This window comes from Arachis ipaensis, chromosome B09 (genome assembly GCF_000816755.2).
Source record: "Arachis ipaensis cultivar K30076 chromosome B09, Araip1.1, whole genome shotgun sequence".
Taxonomy (NCBI): domain Eukaryota; kingdom Viridiplantae; phylum Streptophyta; class Magnoliopsida; order Fabales; family Fabaceae; genus Arachis; species Arachis ipaensis.
In genome coordinates, this window is record NC_029793.2 from 19,491,545 (window position 1) to 19,514,152 (window position 22,608).

The following is a 22,608-nucleotide window of genomic DNA, read 5'->3' on the forward strand; positions in this document are numbered from 1 at the left end:
CTCAATAGTAAATACTACATAGAGAAAATAAATGACATAGAGAAAATTTTCCATTCGCATTTAGAAATAGAGTTTGAGTAATCTCTTGCATTTTTCAGTTTCGTGTATCGTAGAAAAGGAATCGTAGGGCACTTCATGTGTTTTGCTTTATTTTTGATTTTTCTATCGCAAAATCTTTGACAAGTGGCAAGTTTGAGCTAATAATTATTACTTTATTAGAAGATTCCATTTGGTTTTTGAGATTTTTGGAGAAGTGAATTATATGGTAAAGATGTACATTTACAGATTTTTCTTTTAATAGAATGAAAGAGAGATTAATAAAGGTAGGACCCATATTTTAAATAATAATAAAATAATAAAAAATAACTATGAAAGAAATTATATTCTCTCTCTATACCACTCTAATCTGTACAGTAGAGTGCCCCTTTTGGAGATAATAAACTGACAAAGTTCAATTGTTCTTTCTTTTTTTGAATGGGATTTGAGAAAGCTCATTATGAGATATATTTACGTGTTTGGTTTATGAAATGATTTTGTTTCTCTTTTTCAATATTTATCTTGGATGAACATCTTTGTTCTGATATGGTTGACATGTACATCATGTTCATGTATATATGTGATGAGTTGATATTTTATACATTTTTTGGTACTATTTTCTTAGTGTTTTTACTGTATTTTGTTAAGTTTTATTATGTTTTAGTAGGTTTTAGTGCAAAAATCACTTTTTAGATGCTACTTTGAGTTTTTGTAGTTTTTCTATGATTTTAGGTGATTTTTGGATGAAAATTGTTAGTTTTGGCAAAGTCTGATTCAGAGGCAAAGAAAGGACAATAGATGCTGTCAGATCCTAACCTCTGTGTATTCAAACGAGCATTTCTAGAGCTACAGAGGTACAATTTATGCGCTCTCAATGGCGTTGGAAAGCTAACTTCCAGAGCTTTCCAGCAATATATAATAGTTTATGCTTTGCTTTGTAAATGACTGCCCAAAATGGGCATTGAAGACCCAACTTACCCCTTTACTGGCGTTCAACGCCCCAAGAGGACCAAAGCCAGCATTGAACGCCCAAGACTGGCGTTCAACGCCACCAAGGGAGCATCAAGGCTGCGTGGACACTCCCTAGTGGGCGTTTAATGCCCACTCCTCCAAGTTGGACGCCAAGCTCAACCCAAACACTCACCAAGTGGGCCCAGAAGTGGATTTTCGCACCTTTAGCTTAGTCTATTTCATTTTTGTAATTTCTACTTATTATTAATGTCATTTTAGGTCTAGTTATTAGTATAAATAGAAGGAAGATCACCTTTGTTAAAGACTTTTTGATCTTCAGCTTCTGAGAACTATCTTTTCTATAAATTATGAGCGGCTAAACCTCCTAGGTTAAGGTTAGGAGCTCTGCTGATTCTCATGGATTAATACAATTACCTTTCTACTTTAATTTATGTCTGATTCTATTCTATGATGCATTTTCATTCTTCATCCTTATGGATCTGGGGTGGAACTGATGTATGACCCCTGATTCTACATGAGTTCCTGCGAGTCCCTGACAGGATAGTATTGAGCTACAGCTTGAGAGTGCATCACAGATTCCAACACGTATCTGGGCTAATGGGGATATGTGACATAAAATCTCGTTAGTCATGGGTGACTAATGTTTTTGTGGCGCTAAGGCTAGAACCATAGAGCTTCATTCTCCGATCCGGAAGATTCGACCTTGTCTGTGGCGTTTTGAGTAGGATCACCAAAGATTGAATGCGCGAGCTTCACCCTCATCCAGCTTGAATGACCACTGACCCTGGCTTTAGTCACTCATAGCCTTATCATTGAATGAATCATTCGTTGTTGAAGTAGACAGTAAGAAGTGTTAATCTGGAAGAACAAGCATCTCCGAAGCCTTAACTACTCCTCCATCATCGTTTCTACGTCAATTCAGTATTGCTTTCTCTATTATTCCATTTTATGCATTTACAACACCAACCATCTTTTCTGTTCGCTTGACTAAGATCTACAAGATAACCACAGCTTGCTCAATCCGACAATCCTCGTGGGATCGACCCTTACTCACCTGAGGTATTACTTGGACGACCCGGTGCACTTGCCGGTTTAGTTGTGCGAGTTCTAATTTCGCGCACCAAAGTTTTTGCCGCCGTTGTCGGGGATTGTTTGTGATTGACAAACTAACGGTTGTCTTGCTGCTTAGATCAGGTACTTTTACTGTTTTCCTTTTTGTGTTTCTTATTTTCTTTTTTAAAAAAAAAACTTTAATCAAAAATTTTTTTATCTTTAGTCATCTTTTTCTTTTGTTTGAGTCTTATGTCAAGTCTTAAGTTTTGGTGTCCCTTTGGTTCTCATTTCTTTTCTTGAATTTTCGAAAATTGCTTTTGTTTTTCTTTCTTGGTGTTTGAAATTTTCTTTGTGTTTTTTTTCTTTGTTTGATTTCAAAATTTTTAAGTTTGTTGTCTTTTAGTGTTTTTCTTTTTCAAATATTTCAAATTTTATGCTCTTTGATCTTAAAATTTTTAAGCTTGGTGTTCGTCTAGTGTTTGTCTTTCCTTTTTAAAATTTTTCGAATTTTTTTTTTAAAATTGAAAATTTTAAGTTTGGTGTCTTGATTAGTATTCTTGTTTTTCTTGTTTATCTTTTCTATCTTAAAAAATCTTTATCTTATCTTTTTCTTTAATTTTCAAAATTTTGTCTTATCTTTCTTTTTAATTTAAAATTTTAAATTTTAGTATCTTGTTAGTATCTTATCTTTTTAGTATCTTATCTTTCTCTTTTTAATTTCAAAATTTTTCAAAATCAAATATTCTATCTTAAATTTTAAAAATCTTATCTTATCTTGTTTGACTTTCTTTCTAAATTTAAATTTTAAAATCTTTGATTGACTTTTACTTTTTAAAATTTCAAAAATTTTTAAAATCATCTTTTATTTTATTTTCAAATTTGTTTTATCTTATTTTAATTTTAAAAAGTTTGGTGTCTCTTTAATTCTTCTTTCTCTCTCTTCTATTTTCGAAAAGTTCTAACTCTTTTCTCTCTCTTCTTTTTCAAAAATCTTCCTTTTCTTTCTCACTCTATTTTCGAAAACTTTTTTTTTATTAAAAGATACCTTCCTTTTCTTTTCCTTTTACCTATCTCTCATCTCACTAAGAGTCCTCTATACTCTGACATAGAGACTCTTTTCTTTTCTTTTCTTGGTTTCTTTTTTCTTGTTTATGAGCAGGAATAAGGATAAAGAACCTCTCTTTGATCCAAATCCTGAACCTGAAAGGACTCTAAGAAGGCGTCTGCAACAAGCTCAGGCAAGCAGAGCCGTAAGGAATTTCACAGGAGCTCTAGAATAAGAAGCTGAAGATACAACAAAGGCAACTAATTCAGAAGTTGGAGGAGACACAAGAAAGGTCCTTGGATCTTACACTATACCTAATTTTGATTTCTATGGGCGCAACATCTCCATTTCTGCCATTGGCGCAAACAACTTTGAGTTGAAGCCTCAACTGGTCACTCTAGTACAACAGAATTACCAGTTTCATGGACTTCCCCAAGAAGATCCAAACAAATTCATATCTGACTTCCTACAGATATGCGACACTATCAAGACTAATGGAGTCAATTCAGAAGTCTACAAGCTCATACTCTTCCCCTTTGCAGTAAGAGACAGAGCAAGGCTATGGCTGGATTCTCAGCCTAAAGAGAGCCTAGATACATACGAGAAGGTGGTCAATGAATTTTTGACCAAGTTATTTCCACCTCAAAAGCTGAGCAAGCTCAGGGTGAAAGTACAAACCTTCAGACAGAAAGAGGGTGAATCTCTCTATGAAGCTTGGGAAAGATACAAGCAACTGATCAGGAGATGTCCTCCTGACATGATTTCAGACTGGACCATGCTACACATCTTCTATGATGGTCTATCTGAGGCATCCAAGATGTCATTGGACCACTCTGCAGGTGGATCCCTCCACTTTAAGAAGACACCTGAAGAGGCGCATGAGCTTATTGATATGGTTGCCAACAACTAGTATATGTACACTTCTAAGAGGAACCTTGTGAACAATGGGGTAGCTTAGAAGAGAGGTGTCTTGGAAGTGGACACATTAGATGCCATCTTAGATTAAAACAAGCTCATGTCTCAACAGATCAATATGATCTCTCAGCACTTGAGTGGGACACAAAGCTCAGATGCTTATTGTCCAGAAATAGCATGTGAATTAGACGCAATTGACAACACCTGGACCACAATGGAGGAGGTGAACTACATGGAAAACTCCTCTAGAAACTCCAATAATAATCCCTATTCGAACACTTTCAATCAGGAATGGAGGAACCACCCCAATTTTGGGGGAAAAGATCAGCAGAAGCCTCAACAAGGCTTTAGTAATAATAAGGGTGGAATGAACCAGAATCGGTTCAACAACAGATCATTCTAACCCTTTCAACAACAGACAGAGACTCCCACACAAAGCCTCTCTGACCTGGCTACTATAGTCTCTAACCTCTCCAAGACCACTCACAAGTTCATGGCTGAAACTAGGTCTTTCATTCAGAACTTAGAGATACAGGTTGGTCAGCTGAGCAAGAGGATCCCAGAGATCCCTTCCAACACTCTTCCAAGCAACACAGAGGTAAATCTAAGGGAAGAGTGCAAGGCCTTCATGGTGGAGGTTGTGACCGAACTGAAAGAGGAGCCTGCTATTGGGAAGCTCAAGGAAATCAGAGCTCATGAGGAGACTGATAATGTCAACTTGCACGCCCCCTTTACTGGGAGAAGAACCTGAAGAATACACCTCTTTTGACGAGGATGAGGAGTCCAAGGAAGATCAAATTGCTCGGTTCCTGGCAATCCTCAGGAAGCTGAAGGCCAACTCTTCTCATACAGAGGCGTTGGAGGAGGAAGATGAGCCTGTGGTACTGGCCAAGGAGTGCAGTGCCTTGGTGATGAGCGGATAATTTATACGCTTTTTGGCATTATTTTTAGTGTGTTTTTAGTAGAATCTAGTTACTTTTAGGGATATTTTCATTAGTTTTTATGTTAAATTCACATTTCTGGACTTTACTATGATTTTGTGTGTTTTTCTGTGATTTCAGATATTTTCTGGCTGAAATTGAGGGACTTGAGCAAAAATCAGATTCAGAGGTTGAAGAAGGACTGCTGATGCTGTTGGATTCTGACCTCCCTGCACTCAAAGTGGATTTTCTGGAGCTACAGAACTTGAAATGGCGCGCTTCTAATTGCGTTGGAAAGTAGACATCCAGAGCTTTCTAGCAATATATAATAGTCCATACTTTGGCCAAGAATATACGATGCAAACTGGCATTCAACGCCAGTTCTCTGCCCAATTCTGGCGTCCAGCGCCAGAAAAGGATCCAAAACCAGAGTTGAACGCCCAAACTGGTACAAATACTGGCGTTCAACTCCAAAAAGGACCTATACACGTGCAGCACTCAAGCTCAGCCCAAGCACACACCAAGTGGGCCCCGGAAGTGGATTTATGCATCAATTACTTATTTCTGTAAACCCTAGTAACTAGTTTATTATAAATAGGACCTTTTACTATTGTATTACTAATTACTTCAATTTTTAAATCTTAATTTTCGAAAACTCCATAACCATTTGATATTCGCCTGACTGAGATTTACAAGGTGACCATAGCTTGCTTCATACCAACAATCTCCGTGGGATTCGACCCTTACTCACGTAAGGTATTACTTGGACGACCCAGCGCACTTGCTGGTTAGTTGTGCGAAGTTGTGAACCATGGTACTGGCATCAAGTTTTTGGCGCCATTACCAGGGAAAGAAAAAGTGATAAATTTTACATAATCAAAGTGTAATCACAACTTCTGCGCACCAAGTTTTTGGCGTCGTTGCCGGGGATTGTTCGAGTTTGGATAACTGACGGTTCATCTTGTTGCTCAGATTAGGTAATTTTCTTTTTGTTTTATTTTCAAAAATTTTTCAAAAAAATTTCTTTCAAAAATTTTCTCCTTTGTTTTCGAAAAATTAAAAAAAAATGTTTTCAAAAATGTATTTTTCTTCAGAATTTTTAAGAATGAATTCTAGTGTTTCATAAAGCATGTTGAAGCCTGGCTGGCTGTAAAGCCATGTCTCAATTCTTTTGGACTCAAGAGAAGAGCTTCTTTATCTTTCTTAGCAAATTGGCTGCTGAATGTAAAGTTCTGCTAAAGCTTGACTGGCTATTAAGCCATGTCTAACCCTCAGATTGGAGCTTTAGACTAACATGGCAAGATTCCTGGAATTCATATTAAAAATTTTGGAATCCTTATTTTTCTTTTTTTTTTTAAATGATTTTCGAAAAAATTAAAAAAAAATACAAAAAAAATCATAAAATCATAAAAATAAAAAAAATATTTTTGTGTTCTTGTTTGAGTCTTGAGTCATGTTATAAGTTTGGTGTCAATTGCATGTGCATCTTGCATTTTTCGAAAATAATCATGCATTCATAGTGTTCTTCATGATCTTCAAGTTGTTCTTGGTAAGTCTTCTTGTTTGATCTTTGCATTTGCATGTTTTGTGTCTTTTCTTATTTTTCATATGTATTCTAGAATTCTTAGTGTCTAAGCATTAAAGGATTCTAAGTTTGGTGTCTTGCATGTTTTCTTTGCATTAAAAATTTTTCAAAAATATGTTCTTGGTGTTCATCTTGACATTCATAGTGTTCTTGGTGTTCATCTTGACATTCATAGTATTCTTGCATGCATTCATTGTTTTGATCTAAAAATCTTCATGCATTGCATAATTTTCATGTTTTTCTCTCTCATCATTAAAAATTCAAAAATAAAAAAAATATCTTTCCCTTTTTCTCTCTTAAAATTTCGAAAATTAGATTTGACTTTTTTTAAAAATTTTTAAAATCTAGTTGTTTTCATGAGTCAAATCAAATTTTCAATTTAAAAATCTCATCTTTTTCAAAATCTTTTTCAAAAATCAAATCTTTTTCAAATTTCTTAGTTATTTTCGAAAATTCCAAAAATATTTTTCAAAAATCTTTTTCTTATTTTTATATCAAATTTTCGAAAATAACATAATCAATTAATGTTTGGATTCAAAAATTTCAAGTTTGTTACTTGCTTGTTAAGAAAGATTCAAACTTTAAGTTCTAGAATCATATCTTGTGATTTCTTGTGAATCAAGTCATTAATTGAGATTTCAAAAATCAAATATTTAAAAAAAAAAACTAATTTCAATCATATCTTTTCAAAAATATCTTCTCATCATATCTTTTTCAAAAATTTGATTTCAAAATATCTTCTCTAACTTCCCAACTCCTTATCTTTTCAAAATTGATTTTTGTTTCAACTAACTAACTAACTTTTTGTTTGTTTCTTACCTTTTTCAAAACCACCTAACTAACCCTCTCTCTTTATTTTCGAAAATATCTTCCCCTTTTTCAAAAATTTCTTTTTAATTAACTAATTATTTTATTTTTATTTTGAATTTTCGAAAAAACTACTAACCTTTTTCAAAAAACTATTTTCAAAAATCACTAACTCTTTTTCAAAAATTATTTTCGAAATTTCCCCTCTCTCATCTTATTCTATTTATTTATTCATCTACTAACATCTCTCCCTCACCCACCAAAAATCCGAACCCTCTCTCTCTCTTTCTGAGTTCAGATTTTTCTCTTCTTCTTTTCTTCTACTAACAATCAGGAACCTCTTTACTGTGACATAGAGGATTCCTCTTCTTTTTTTTTCTCTCCTCTTTCTTATGAGCAAGGACAGAGAAAAAGGCATTCTTGTTGAAGCTGATCCAGAACCTGAAAGGACTCTGAAGAGGAAATTAAGAGAATACATGCTTTCAGAATGGACCATCCTGGATATATTCTATGATGGTCTGTTTGAGTTATCTAAGATGTCATTGGATACCTCTGCAGGTGGATTCATTCACCTGAAAAAAACGCTTGCAGAAGCTCAAGAACTCATTGACATGGTTGCAAATAACCAGTTCATGTACACTTCTGAAAGGAATCCTGTGAATAATGGGACGCCTATGAAGAAGGGAGTTCTTGAGATTGATACTCTGAATGCCATATTGGCTCAGAATAAAATATTGACTCAGCAAGTCAATATGATTTCTCAGAGTCTGAATGGAATGCAAGCTGCATCCAACAGTACTCAAGAGGCATCTTCTGAAGAAGAAGCTTATGATCCTGAGAACCCTGCAATAGCAGAGGTGAATTACTTAGGTGAACCTTATGGAAACACCTATAACTCATCATGGAGAAATCATCCAAATTTCTCATAGAAGGATCAAAAGCCTCAACAAGGCTTTAATAATGGTGGAAGAAACAGGTTTAGCAATAGCAAGCCTTTTCCATCATCCACTCAGCAACAGACAGAGAATTCTGAGCAGAACTCATCTAGCTTAGCAAACTTAGTCTCTGATCTATCTAAGGCCACTGTGAGTTTCATGAATGAAACAAGGTCTTCTATTAGAAACTTGGAAGCACAAGTGGGCCAGCTGAGTAAAAGGATCACTAAAATCCCTCCTAGCACTCTCCCAAGCAATACAGAAAAAAATCCAAAAGGAGAGTGCAAGGCCATTGACATAACCAAAATGGCCGAACCCAATGAGGGAGAGGAGGACGTGAATCCCAAGGAGGAAGACCTCCTGGGATGTCTAGTGATCAATAAGGAGCTTCCCTCTGAGGAACCAAATGACTCTGAGGCTCATCTAGAGACCATAGATATCCCATTGAACCTCCTTATGCCATTCGTGAGCTCTGATGAGTATTCCTCTTCTGAAGAGAATGAGGATGTTACTGAAGAGCAACCTCCACTCTCTGTAATGGAGAAGCTGGGAATCTTTGGGGTACAAGCTGCTAAAATCTCATTAGAAATGGCAGATAATTTAAGAAAGCAGGCTTGTGGACAAGTAGAGGACGTGTTAGTAAAGGTTGAAGGCCTTTACATCCCTGCTAATTTCATAGTCTTGGATACTGGAAAGGAAGAGGATGAATCCATCATCCTAGGAAGACCTTTCCTGGCCACAACAAGAGCTGTGATTGATGTGGACAGAGAAGAATTGATCCTTCAATTAATGAGGACAACCTTGTGTTTACAACTCAAGGATCTCTCTCTGCATCCATGGAGAGGAAGCATAAAAAGCTTCTCTCAAAGCAGAGTCAATCAAAGCCCCCACAGTTAAACTCTAAGTTTGATGTTGGGAGGCTACAACCAAACTCTAAGTTTGGTGTTGAACTCCCATATCCAAACTCTAAGTTTGGTGTTGGACAACCATCATCAAGCAATGGGAAGGAAGGCACTACACAGGATCATCTCAGGATCTGTGGACCCCACAGGGTCATCTCAGGATCTGTGGACCCCACAGGGTCATCTCAGGATCTGTGGACCCCACAGGGTCATCTCAGGATCTGTGGACCCCACAGGGTCATCTCAGGATCTGTGGACCCCACAGGGTCATCTCAGGATCTGTGGACCCCACAGGGTCATCTCAGGATCTGTGGACCCCACAGGGTCATCTCAGGATCTGTGGACCCCACAGGGTCATCTCAGGATCTGTGGACCCCACAGGGTCATCTCAGGATCTGTGGACCCCACAGGGTCATCTCAGGATCTGTGGACCCCACAGGGTCATCTCAGGATCTGTGGACCCCACAGGGTCATCTCAGGATCTGTGGACCCCACAGGGTCATCTCAGGATCTGTGGACCCCACAGGGTCATCTCAGGATCTGTGGACCCCACAGGGTCATCTCAGGATCTGTGGACCCCACAGGGTCATCTCAGGATCTGTGGACCCCACAGGGTCATCTCAGGATCTGTGGACCCCACAGGGTCATCTCAGGATCTGTGGACCCCACAGGGTCATCTCAGGATCTGTGGACCCCACAGGGTCATCTCAGGATCTGTGGACCCCACAGGATCATCTCAGGATCTGTGGACCCCACAGGATCCCCACCTACCTCCGCTCACTTCTTCTCACCCCTCTTTCACACAATCCCATAAACACTCTTCCCCAAAACTCTTCACCAATCACCTCAATCTCTCTTCCCCATCACCTCTTCTCCACTCACATCCATCCACTCTTCCCCATAAACCTACCTCATAAACCCCACCTACCTTCAAAATTCAAAACCAATTTCCCCCCCAAACCCACCCATATGGCCGAAACCTTCCCCCCTCCCTTCCCTATATAAAGCCCTCCATTCTTCTTCAAATTCACACAACACAACCCCCCTATACCCTCTTAGCCGAAACACAACACCTTCCCCCTTTCCTCCATATCTTCTTCTTCTTCCTCTATTCTTTCTTTTATTGTTCGAGGGCGAGCAATTTTCTAAGTTTGGTGTGGTAAAAGCATAAGCTTTTTGTTTTTCCATTACCATTGATGGCACCTAAGACCGGAGAATCCTCTAAGAAAGGGAAAGGGAAGACAAAAGCTTCCACCTCCGAGTCATGGGAGATGGAAAGATTCATCTCTAAAGCCCATCAAGACCACTTCTATGATGTTGTGGCCAAGAAGAAGGTGATCCCCAGCAAGAGAGCCCATTCATGGAGCTCAAGAGGTGCAAGAAGCTCATCACCATGAGATCCCGGAGATGCCTCAAATGCAATTTCCTCCACAAAACTATTGGGAGCAAATCAACACCTCCCTAGGAGAATTAAGTGCCAACATGGGACAATTACGGGTGGAACATCAAGAGCACTTCATCATGCTTCATGAAATAAGAGAAGATCAAAAAGCAATGAGGGAGGAGCAACAAAAACAAGGAAGAGACATAGAAGAGCTCAAGGACATCATTGGTTCCTCAAGAAGGAAACGCCACCATCACTAAGGTGGATTCATTCCTTGTTCTTATTTCTTCTGGTTTCGTTTTCTATGTTATGTGCTTATCTATGTTTGTGTCCTCGTTACATGATCATTAGTAGGTAGTAACTTTGTCTTAAAGTTATAAATGTCCTATGAATCCATCACCTCTCTTAAATAAAAAAATGTTTCAATTCAAAAGAACAAGAAGTACATGGGTTTCGAATTTATCCTTGAACTTAGCTTAATTATATTGATGTGGTGACAATGCTTCTTGTTTTCTGAATGTATGCTTGAACAGTGCATATGTCTTTTGAAGTTGTTGTTTAAGAATGCTAAATATGTTGGCTCTTGAAAGAATGATGACTAGGAGACATGTTATTTGATAATCTAAAAAATCATAAAAATGATTCTTGAAGCAAGAAAAAGCAGCAAAGAACAAAGCTTGCAGAAAAAAAAAAGAAAAAAAAAATAGAAAGAAAAAGAAAAAGCAAGCAGAAAAAGCCAAAGCTCTTAAACCCAAGAGGCAAGAGCAAAAAGCCAATAACCCTTAAAACCAAAAGGCAAGGGTAAATAAAAAGGATCCCAAGGCTTTGAGCATCAGAGGATAGGAGGGCCTAAAGGAATAAAATCTTGGTCTAAGCGGCTAAACCAAGCTGTCCCTAACCATGTGCTTGTGGCGTGTAGGTGTCAAGTGAAAACTTGAGACTGAGCGGTTAAAGTCAAGGTCCAAAGCAAAAGAAGGGTGTGCTTAAGAACCTTGGACACCTCTAATTGGGGACTTTAGTAAAGCTGAGTCACAATCTGAAAAGGTTCACCCAATTATGTGTCTGTGGCATTTATGTATCCGGTGGTAATACTGGAAAACAAAGTGCTTAGGGCCACGGCCAAGACTCATAAAATAGCTGTGTTCAAGAATCATCATACTGAACTAGGAGAATCAATAACACTATCTGAACTTTGAGTTTCTATAGATGCCAATCATTCTGAACCTCAATGGATAAAGTGAGATGCCAAAACGATTCAAGAGGCAAAAAGCTATAAGTCCCGCTCATATGATTGAAGCTATGTTTCATTGATAGTTTGGATCAAAGTGGATTTTCTGGAGCTACAGAACTCAAAATGGCGCGCTTTTAATTGCGTTGGAAATTAGACATCCAGGGCTTTCCAGAAATATATAATAGTCCATACTTTGGCCAAGAATAGATGATGCAAACTAGCGTTCAACGCCAGTTCTCTGCCCAATTCTGGCGTCCAGCGCCAGAAAAGGATCCAAAACCAAAGTTGAACGCCCAAACTGGCACAAATGCTGGCATTCAACTCCAAGAAGGACCTCTACACGTGCAGCACTCAAGCTCAGCCCAAGCACACACCAAGTGGGCCCCGGAAGTGGATTTATGCATCAATTACTTATTTCTGTAAACCCTAGTGACTAGTTTATTATAAATAGGACCTTTTACTATTGTATTAGACATCTTTGGTCTCAGTTTTAATCCATTGTTCATCTTAGGAGACTATTGATCATGTTTTTAGGGGCTGGCCATTCGGCCATGCCTGGACCTTTCACTTATGTAATTTTAACGGTAGAGTTTCTACACTCCATACATTAAGGTGTAGAGCTCTGTTGTTCCTCAAAGATTAATGCAAGTACTACTATTTTCTATTCAATACATCTTATTTCGCTTCCAAGATATTCATTCTCACTTCAACCTGAATGTGATGAACGTGACAATCATCATCATTCCCTATGAACGCGTGCCTGACAACCACTTCTGTTCTACATTAGATTGAATTAGTATCTCTTAGATCTCTTAATCGGAATCTTCGTGGTGTAAGGTAGAATGATGGCGGCATTCAAGAGAATCCAGAAAGTCTAAACCTTGTCTGTGGTATTCCGAGTAGGATTCAATGATTGAATGACTGTGACGAGCTTCAAACTCGCGATTGTTGGGCGTAGTGACAGAACGCAAAAGGATAGTAAATCATATTCCAGCATGATCGAGAACCGACAGATGAATAGCCGTGCCGTGACAGGGTGCGTTGACCATTTTCACTGAGAGGATAGGATGTAAACCATTGACAAGGATGATGCCTCCAGACGATTAGCCATGCCGTGACAGGGCATTTGGATCATTTTGCCGAGAGAAGACCGAAAGTAGCCATTGACAATGGTGATGCATTACATAAAGCCAGCCATGGAAAGGAGTAAGACTGATTGGATGAAGATAGCAGGAAAGCAGAGATTCAGAGGAACGAAAGCATCTCTATTCGCTTATCTGAAATTCTCACCAATGATTTACATAAGTAATTCTATCCCTATTTTATTAATTATTTTCGAAAACTTCATAACCATTTGATATCCGCCTGACTGAGATTTACAAGGTGACCATAGCTTGCTTCATACCAACAATCTCCGTGGGATTCGACCCTTACTCACGTAAGGTATTACTTGGACGACCCAGTGCACTTGCTGGTTAGTTGTGCGAAGTTGTGAACCATGGTACTGGCATCAAGTTTTTGGCGCCATTACCAGGGAAAGAAAGAGCGATAAATTTTACATAATCAAAGTGTAATCACAACTTTTGCGCACCACTTGGTCCAGAAGAGCTCCCTCAAAAGTTGCCAGATCCCGGAAGCTTCTTGATTCCCTGTACTATAGGGACCATCACCTTTGGAAAGGCACTATGTGACCTTGGCTCAAGCATCAACTTCATGCCTCTTTCTGTGATGAAGAGGTTGAGAATTCTGGAGGTGCAACGTGTCAAGATCTTATTGGAGATGGCAGACAAGTCTCTGAAAAGGGCATATGACATGGTGGAAGATGTCCTAATGAAGGTTGAAGACCTTTACATCCCTGTAGATTTCATAGTCTTAGACACTGGGAAGGACAGAAATGAATCTATCATCCTTGGAAGGCTTTTCTTAGATACTGCAAAGGCCATAATTGATGTGGAAAGAGGTGAGTTAGTTTTGAGGTTGCATGAGGACTGCATCCTGTTCAAGATCCCCAGCCCTCAGTCTCTCTCTGACAAAGGAGGTACCATTGTGCAGTACATAGTATTCCAGCCTTCCCTCTTAGTACAGAGCTTTACAGATCCCCCAGACACCAACTCTAAGTTTGGTGTTGGACAACCATCATCAAGCAATGGGAAGGAAGGCACTAAGAAGAAGGTACCTAAAGGCTGGAGGAACAAGAAAGTTCCCACTAAAGACCTCTCACCAGGTATGAGAGTTGTCTTCACAAAGAGTCCAGTCATTTTGCATACTGTGAACCAGATCCTATCTCTAGAGCATGTGGAGCTCATTCATGAGAACACAGAAAGAGAATTCACTGTGAGGGATGAAGATCTAAGCCCCTACTTACCTCCGTAAAGGAGCTATCTGTCAAGCTAATGACGGTAAAGAAGCGCTTATTGGGAGGCAACCCAACCATTAGCATAGTGTTTTCATTTTCTTTTCATTTATTTTAAGTTTTATATTATAGTTTTTCCTTTGCTTCTTGACATTTGTGATCATGTGCAGCACTTAGGACAGAAATAGAGACATACAGAACTAAAAACAGAACACACTGGGGAGTCCCTTGTTGGCGTTGAACGCCAGACAAGGAGAAAGTTGGGCGTGCAGCACCCACTAAGGAGCTGAGAAGACCCTTTCCCTGATCCCTTCTGGGCGTTCAACGCCCTTAGAAGAGGAATAGCTGGCGTTGAACGCCAGACAGGGAGCAGTCTGGGCATTCAATGCCCCTAAGGGAGTAAGGAACTGGCGTTGAACACCAGAGAAGGACCATTTTGGGAGTTCAACACCCCATAGGGAGCATATACTGGTGTTGAACGCTAGCCAAGGAGCAATGCTAGGTGTTTAACGCCCTAAAGGGAGCAGCCAGGCCTGCATTTTGACCCTCCTATGGGCGTCCAATGCCCATTCCTGGCATTGAACGCCAGGTAGGGGGCAGGCTGCTCAAGTTTGGAAGCTTCTCAGCTAGTGGGTCCCCTAGAATCTCCACCTACCCCACCTTTCTTCTCTCCCTCCCACCTTTTCTAAACCTTGAAATCTACACCCTACTTTCCCTCTTTCCAATACACACTCTTCCCCCAAAACCATCATAAATCCCATCACTTTAATTTCCATCAACCCCACCCACTTCAAATTCAAACCTTTCACACACATTCTTCCCTAACACAAAACCGAACCCTACCCCATCCCCATCCTATATATACCCCCTCATACAACCCTTTATACACATACACACACACACGCACCTCCTAAACACTCTCTTCCTCTAACCCTATACACTTTTCACAACCTTCTTCCGCCACATTCCCCCACTTGGCCGATGCCTTCCTCCCCCTCTATCTCTATCATTTCCTTCTCTCTTTTACTTTTTTCTTTCTTTTTGTTCATATTTGCTCGAGGACGAGCAAAGTTCTTAACTTTGGTGTTGCAAAAGCTTTGCTTTTGACTTCTCCATTCCTAAGTATGGCACCAAAGGCTAGCGAAGCTTCAAGGAAGAGAAAGGAAAAGGCTCCCTCTTCCACTTCCGAACCTTGAGAATCATGGAGATTCCTCACCAAGGTATACCACGATCACTTCTATGATGTGGTAAGGCAAAAAAATGTGATTTCTAAGGTCCCCTTCAAGCTCAAAAAGGGGGAGTATCCGGAAATCCAACAAAAGATTTGGAGAAAGGATTGGAAAATTCTAACCAATCCTGTTTCAGAGGTCGAAACACTAATGGTGCGAGAATTCTTCGCCAATACTTGGGTCACCAAAAATCATGATACAAGCGTGAACCCAATGCCTAATAACTAGCGAACCATGGTGAGAGAGAAACTTTTAGACTTTAGCCCGAAAAGTGTGAGAGTTGCGCTCCAATTGCCTCAGATGCTAGGAGACCCACATTCCTACACTAGAAGGGTCAACTCCGACCAAAGAATGGATCAAGTCCTTGGGGACATCTGTGTGGAAGGACCACAGTGGAGAAGAGACGCACAAGGCAATCCCTACTAACTGGGTAGGCTTGACCTCAAGCCCATGGCTAGAGGATGGTTGGAGTTTATCCAACGCTCCATCATCCCTACAAGTAACCGATCCGAGGTTACCATTGATCGAGTAATAATGATTCATTGCATTATGCTCGGGAATGAGGTAGAAGTACATGAGGTGATACCTCAAGAATTGTACAAGGTGGCTGAAAAGACCTCCACCCAAGCGAGGTTAGCATTCCCACCCCTCATATATCGCCTATGCAATTTAACTGGAATTGGCATAGCTGGAGATACCCTCATAGAGATGGATAAGCCCATCAAAGAGAAAGATAGAGCATGTGAGAAAGCAGGCGCACGGACCACAACAAGAACCTGTGTAGCCGCCTCCACCAGAAATTCATGAGATGCCTCAAGAGATGTATTTTTCTCCCATAGACTATTGGGATCAACTGAATACCTCAATAGGGGAGTTCAACTCAAATGTGGAGCAGCTGAGAGTAGAGCATAGGGAGCACGCCAGTACCCTCCATGAAATAATAGAAAATCAGAGAAGATTAATGGAGGAATAGCAGAGACAAGGGCGTGACATAGAGGAGATCAAACGCTCCATTGGATTTTCCAGAGGGAGCAGTAGCTGCCATCACTGAGGTTGTTGAGTCCTTTTACATCTTTAATTGTTTTACTTATGTTTTCATTGTACCTTAATTTACTATCTATTCTCTATTCTAAGTTCATGATCATGTTTAGTATTTCATTTTTTTAGTTTTATTTTCTTATTTTATTTTGGTTATAAGATATCCAATGTATCCCTCACGATGCTTAAAATAAAAAAAATTAATTGAAAAAGAAATAGTGAGATACATAAGTTTTGAGTTATATCATAAGTTATTTCAAGTATTTTGATGTGGTGGCGTTGCATTTATCTTCTGAATATATGTATTAATACTGCATAATTGATAGTGAAGTTAAGTATGTTGGCTCTTGAAAGGACAGTGAATTTAGAGAAATATTATTGATTCTCTGAAAAATAAAAAAATTATTGATTCTTGAAGTAAGAAAAAGCAGCTAAAAGAAAAATAAAAATAAAAGAAAAAGAAAAATAAAAAGCTCAAAAGAAAAGGAAAAGAGCAAGGATCCAAGGCTTTGAGCATCAATGGTTAGTAAGGTAAAAAAAATTGGCCTAAAAAGCTAAAATGAGTTACTATCCCTAACTAAATACTTATGGTGTGAAGGTGTCAAGAAAAAAGCTTGAGACTGAGCAGTTAAAGTCGTGATCCAAAAGCTAAAGAGTATGCTTAAGAACTTTGAGCACCACTGTCTAGGAATTTAAGCAAAGCTAAATTCGAATCCAAAGGATTTCTCCAGTTAAGTGCTTGTGGCATTTATGTATCCGGTGGTAATACGGAAAAACAAAACGCTTAGAGTCACGGTTAGGCTCAAAAGTGCAAAGCACCAAACGAAGCTGTGTTCAAGAATCAAGAAGAGCTTAAAGAAGAGAGTCCATAATATCATCCAGATTCTAGTTCTGAGCGATGCCAATACTTCTGAGTTTCAAAGGAAACTGAGATGCCAAAACTGTTTAGAAGTAAAGAGCTAATAGCCCCATTCAGTATTTGGAACTGAGCTTCATTGAGGACAAGCAACAGTTTAAGCTTGGTGTTCTGATGAGCGGATATTTTATACACTTTTTGGTACTATTTTCTTAGTGTTTTTAGTATATTTTGTTAAGTTTTATTATGTTTTAGTAGGTTTTAATGCAAAAATCACTTTTTTGGATGCTACTTTGAGTTTTGTGGTTTTTCTATGGTTTTAGGTGATTTTTGGGTAAAAATGGTAAGTTTTGGCAAAGTCTGATTCAGAGGTAAAGAAAGGACAACTGATGCTGTCAGATCCTGATCTCCGTGTATTCAAACTAGCATTTCTGGAGCTACAGAGATCCAATTAATGCAATCTCAATGGCGTTGGGAAGCTAACTTCCAGAGCTTTCCAGCAATATATAATAGTTTATGCTTTGCTTTGGAAATTACTGCGCAAAATGGGCATTGAACACCCAACTTACCCCCTTTCTGGCGTTCAACACCCCAAGAGGACCAAAGCCAGCGTTGAATGCCCAAGACTGGCATTCAACGCCACCAAGGGAGCATCAAGGCTGCATGGACACCCTTTAGTGGGTGTTTAACGCCCACTCCTCCAAGTTGGACGCCAAGCTCAACCCAAACACTCACCAAGTGGGCCTAGAAGTGGATTTTCGCACCTTTAGCTTAGTCTATTTCATTTTTGTAATTTCTACTTATTATTAATGTCTTTTTAGGTCTATTTATTAGTATAAATAGAAGCAAGATCACCTTTGTTAAGGACTTTTTGATCTTCAGCTTCTGAGAACTATCTTTTATGTAAATTATGAGCGGCTAAACCTCCTAGGTTAAGGTTAGGAACTCTGCTGATTCCCATTGATTAATACAATTACCTTTCTACTTTAATTTATGTCTAATTCTATTCTATGATGCATTTTCGTTCTTCGTCCTTATGGATCTGGGGTGGAACTGATGTATGACCCCTGATTCTACATGAGTTCTTGCGAGTCCCTAATAGGATAGTATTGAGCTACAGCTTGAGAGTGCATCACAGATTCCAACACGTATCTGGGCTAATGGGGATATGTGACATAAAATCTCGTTAGTCATAGGTTGGTATTTGATTATTCTATTGTTACCATTTTTTATCTCTCTCATGCATTGAATGCTTATTGAGTTTATTAAAATTATGGGAGTCATTCAACTTCGATAAAGGACTCACCAGTAGAGTAGTGCGGAAAATCTATACCGACCAAGTTTGTCTCATTTGGTTTTTGTAAAACATGAATCCATGAAAACCATCATTGAGGGATGAGGCTATTAGTTGGATTATACCATGTGTTTGCATCTAAATTTTCAAGCAAAAGGGTGTTACTCAAGGGAAATAGAGTAAAACACTGTCCACTATTAGATTCCTATAGAAATATTTGTCATGTCTAGATTCTGTTTTTCGTAATTCATCATGGGTACACTATATTTACCATGTGTGTGATGATGCAGGATATACCTGGGTTCTTTTAAATTGCTATGCTTTCCATGTATGTTTTACAAACAAAATATTGTTCTCTATTCTCTATTTTTTCAGGTGGGATACAATTTTTATGCACTTTTTTTCTATTTTTGAACTTTCTCTTCTTTAATGATATGGGATCTGAAGCATAATCTAGCTATTTTCTGTTACCAGCTTTGTATGTGATGCTGTGGATGGTTGGGCCGCTCGCAAATTCAATCAAGGTATAATCTTTCATGAAGAGGTGATACCAATTTTATTCTATTTGTTTATATAATTCTTTGACGAGTGTTATGTACACATTATCTCTTTCTAGTAATGTTTTGCTGAACTGGTATGATTAGACGTTGTTTTAAAAAATATTGGGTTCAGACTTAGGGGGTTTGTGGCATGTCTTCACCACAGAATGGGACAGCGTTTCCTCTATACTAACTTGTTTAGTTTAAAAAGGTAACTAGTCTATTTAATATTAACCTCGTTTTCTTGTTTCAGTGTCGACCTTCGGAGCTATTCTGGACATGGTTACAAACAGGTTATCTCTATCTCTTTCTGTTTCTCCAAGCCAAAGAATGCGTTGTTAAACTTATAGTTCTTTACATTGTTTGATTTTTGTTTCTTTGAATTAATGTGTCTTTCTTAATATCATAATTAGCACTGTTTGTCTACTTGTTGTTCTTTCCCAAGTTTACAAGTAAGATTTTTCTCCTTTTTAATTGTTCATAATTTGCTGTCATTTAAGCATCACATGTAAACCTAACTTTTGTGTTGAATTTGTGTAAAGGCCTGGCTTATTCTTCTTGTCCTTGCTAGCATTAGATATTACTAGCCACTGGCTGCAAATGTCTTTTCGTTCTTCTTTAACTCAATTTTTATGATCCTGCATTTGTTGGTTTGGGGATGATGTTCTTTAGCTGTGTTTTGCGAACTCAAAAATATAGTGGTTGTTTTATCATATACATCAGCCTGATAGGAAAATTCTTTTCTTTCTGGGATTAGGTTTTCGTTTTAGTGTTGGATTAGCTCTGACTATGATGATTCAAAAAGTTTGCACACATCAATGTCCTTTAGCTCTAAAGATAATTACAGAAGAATATGGATCGATTCTACCTTCATACTAGTTAGTGTATTATGCATTTTGACATGTAGTTCATGTGTGCCTTAATTGATTCTGTAGCATTTTTTATGGCATTTTAATTTCTTTTGTACATTCTTGTTGACTACAACATATTTCAGGAAGCCATGAGTCAGCAAATTGATGAAGTTGTGTCTGGAAGTGCACTTTCCCCTTCATCCGAATTTGAATTGGTATGCTTGTGATAATTACCTGGCCATTGTTAGAATTTTAAGGTTATTCAGGTGATAGGAGCTATGTATGAGGTGTCTTGTGTTGCACTACACAGTCTGCACTAGTGCATTATTAACATAAAAAGGAGCATTGGGTCAATGGTTTGAAAATTATCTCCCTATTCTGATGCAGATCTTCTTTTCCATTTTTCCTCCCATTTTTATCTATTCTCTAATTTTCAACAACTGCACTTATATTTATGCCACAATATTTTGTTAGTTTCAAATTATTTTCTCAATATATGAAGCTGGACGTTGGTATTGATTAACATTTGGCAACTCAGCCAAAAGGTAGAGCAATTCAGGTTGAGGACAATATGATTGAACGCAATTCATGTCTATCTCCGTTTCTGCTGCTTCTCTTTCTGGTAACTTCATTCACTTCCCTTTTTTTTTCAAGCTCCTGATGACTCACTTTTTTTTTCTTCTTCTAACGTTTGGGTTTTCTAATTACCTCATCAATTTTCGATTCTCAGGAGCATACAGCTCGCCATCTTCTTCAAGCTAAGAGAGGTTTGCAATTTCTTAAACATCTTTATGCTTTTAGATCTACCAATATTTTTTATTCAAAAATTGAAAACAACAGTTGATGAATTATATGGACTTAGCTAACCACATTTACTTTCCTTTTATTGTTGAGATCAGTCTGCTCTGTATGAGGATTTTCATTATTTGTTTAGAGATAACTCTAACTTCAAATGTGACTCGGTCTACCATTTCTGATAAACTCTTGTATATACAAACAACACAAATACTTATGAATAGTTGAATAATGATTGCTATTAAACTACTTCAGTTCTGTTGATTACTTATTTGAGATATCCATCTTCATAGGATGTCTTAGTATATTTTCATCACTTCATGCAAATCTAGTGCATTACCTGTGTCTCTGATCTATAGAGGATTTTCAGCATGCTGCAATTTGGTTTTGTCGTGACATTTGAACTGTTATGTGTATGCTGAAGCCTGAAAGGTTAGAGTTTGGCGATATCAATTATCAAATGCACAAGGCAAGTGGAAAGTGCTGCCACATAGCATGTGTCTTAATCACTTTCTTATGTCTTTCATCTAATATCGCCTCATGAATCATGATTTTATAGTTGCCAATTTTGTCTTGGTTTGTTTGTAAACTCATTGCAGACGTTATTACTTACTGTTAAAATATATATGGAATCTGCGACAAACTGTTCTCATGATACTGGTTTTCCCCTGAATCTGCAGGTTGTTCTGTGAATTTCGAGTTTGCGAATTACACAATAATCACAAGCAAATGCAAAGGACCCAATTATCCACCCAAAGAATGTTGTGGGGCATTCAAAGAATTTGCATGCCCTTACGCCGATGTGTTGAATGATTTACAGAATGATATTTATTTGAGAATTCAAGAAAGGTGTGCTATTTATTTGATATCAAATCTGACTGATGATTCCTTTAACGTTCCTTGTGATTACTTGAAGTGGCATTATTTAGTGAATTGGACTTGTTGTATCAACGTCACTTATCTTACCTGGACTATGACTTTCGCAGAACTGGGCTGATTCTTGATGTAGATGAACATGAACTTCAGGATAAAGTAGACAAACATTCAAATGATGTTTCCCAAGTTCCAGGGGGAGAAATGAAATCAGAGCAAGGTGAACACATTTATATTTTATAAGCTAGCAATTTTATGAACAAAATTGAACTTTTACAAAATTGTTAACTTTGTGAAATTAAAAATATGGATCATGATTACAAAATAGTTGCTTATCTTCCCTCTGGATTTTGATGAGATACTTGTGGCAGGTATAATGTTGCTATGTATGTGCTCATGCATACAAAGAAAGTGGGACTACTTTCGAAGTAGAGTTTACAGGAACTTTGCCAAAAGAACTCATGTAGAAGTGTCAAGGCATTATTTTGGAGAACAAATTCTGGTCACTACATTGTTTGGTTCATACTATCACAATGTTGGTTTGCTATTTGCAATGTCTGGTCACTACTTTAAATGTTCAAAAAATATAGAAGTGATAAGATTCTAACACTCTTCTTATGATATTTTTTAGGGGCTAATGACTTTGGTCAACTAGGTGATAGAACCGATGAGTAAAGGAAATATCTAAAGAAAGTGAAGCTATTAGAGTCAGAGTTTGTAAAATCTGTGTCTTGTATAATTCTTAATTCTCTTCTTAGAAATTCATTTTTGTTAATGTTTGTAAATTTTATGTACGCAGCTGTTGCATGTATACAGATGACATTGTTGTAGGCTTTTACCAAGTTTTGAATGAAGGAACATAAATTTGAGTGTTCACATGTAGGATTTTACCATAATTTTTTTTAAAAATTTGATTTAGCTATAGCCACGCTTTAAAAGCGTGGCAATAGGTTCGTATCTAGGCACACGACTTAAAAGGCGTGGCTATATCTCGT

General features: G+C 38.1%; 2 long non-coding RNA genes and 1 pseudogene across 3 annotated transcripts; all 3 read left to right on the top strand.

Annotated features, from left to right (window-relative positions):
- LOC110267052 overlaps positions 1-22,608 on the top strand; it is a 50,755-nt pseudogene that overhangs the window by 21,870 nt on the left and 6,277 nt on the right.
- LOC107615180 lies at positions 18,782-19,390 on the top strand. The gene is made up of 3 exons (XR_002354362.1): positions 18,782-18,930; positions 19,030-19,079; positions 19,348-19,390. It is a non-coding gene; the product is annotated as an uncharacterized LOC107615180 (long non-coding RNA).
- Positions 20,659-21,547, top strand: LOC110267053. 2 transcript variants are annotated; one of them, XR_002354363.1, is made up of 2 exons: positions 20,659-20,712; positions 21,421-21,547. It is a non-coding gene; the product is annotated as an uncharacterized LOC110267053 (long non-coding RNA). The 2 variants fall into 2 exon arrangements; XR_002354364.1 differs by lacking the exon at positions 20,659-20,712 and adding an exon at positions 21,041-21,172.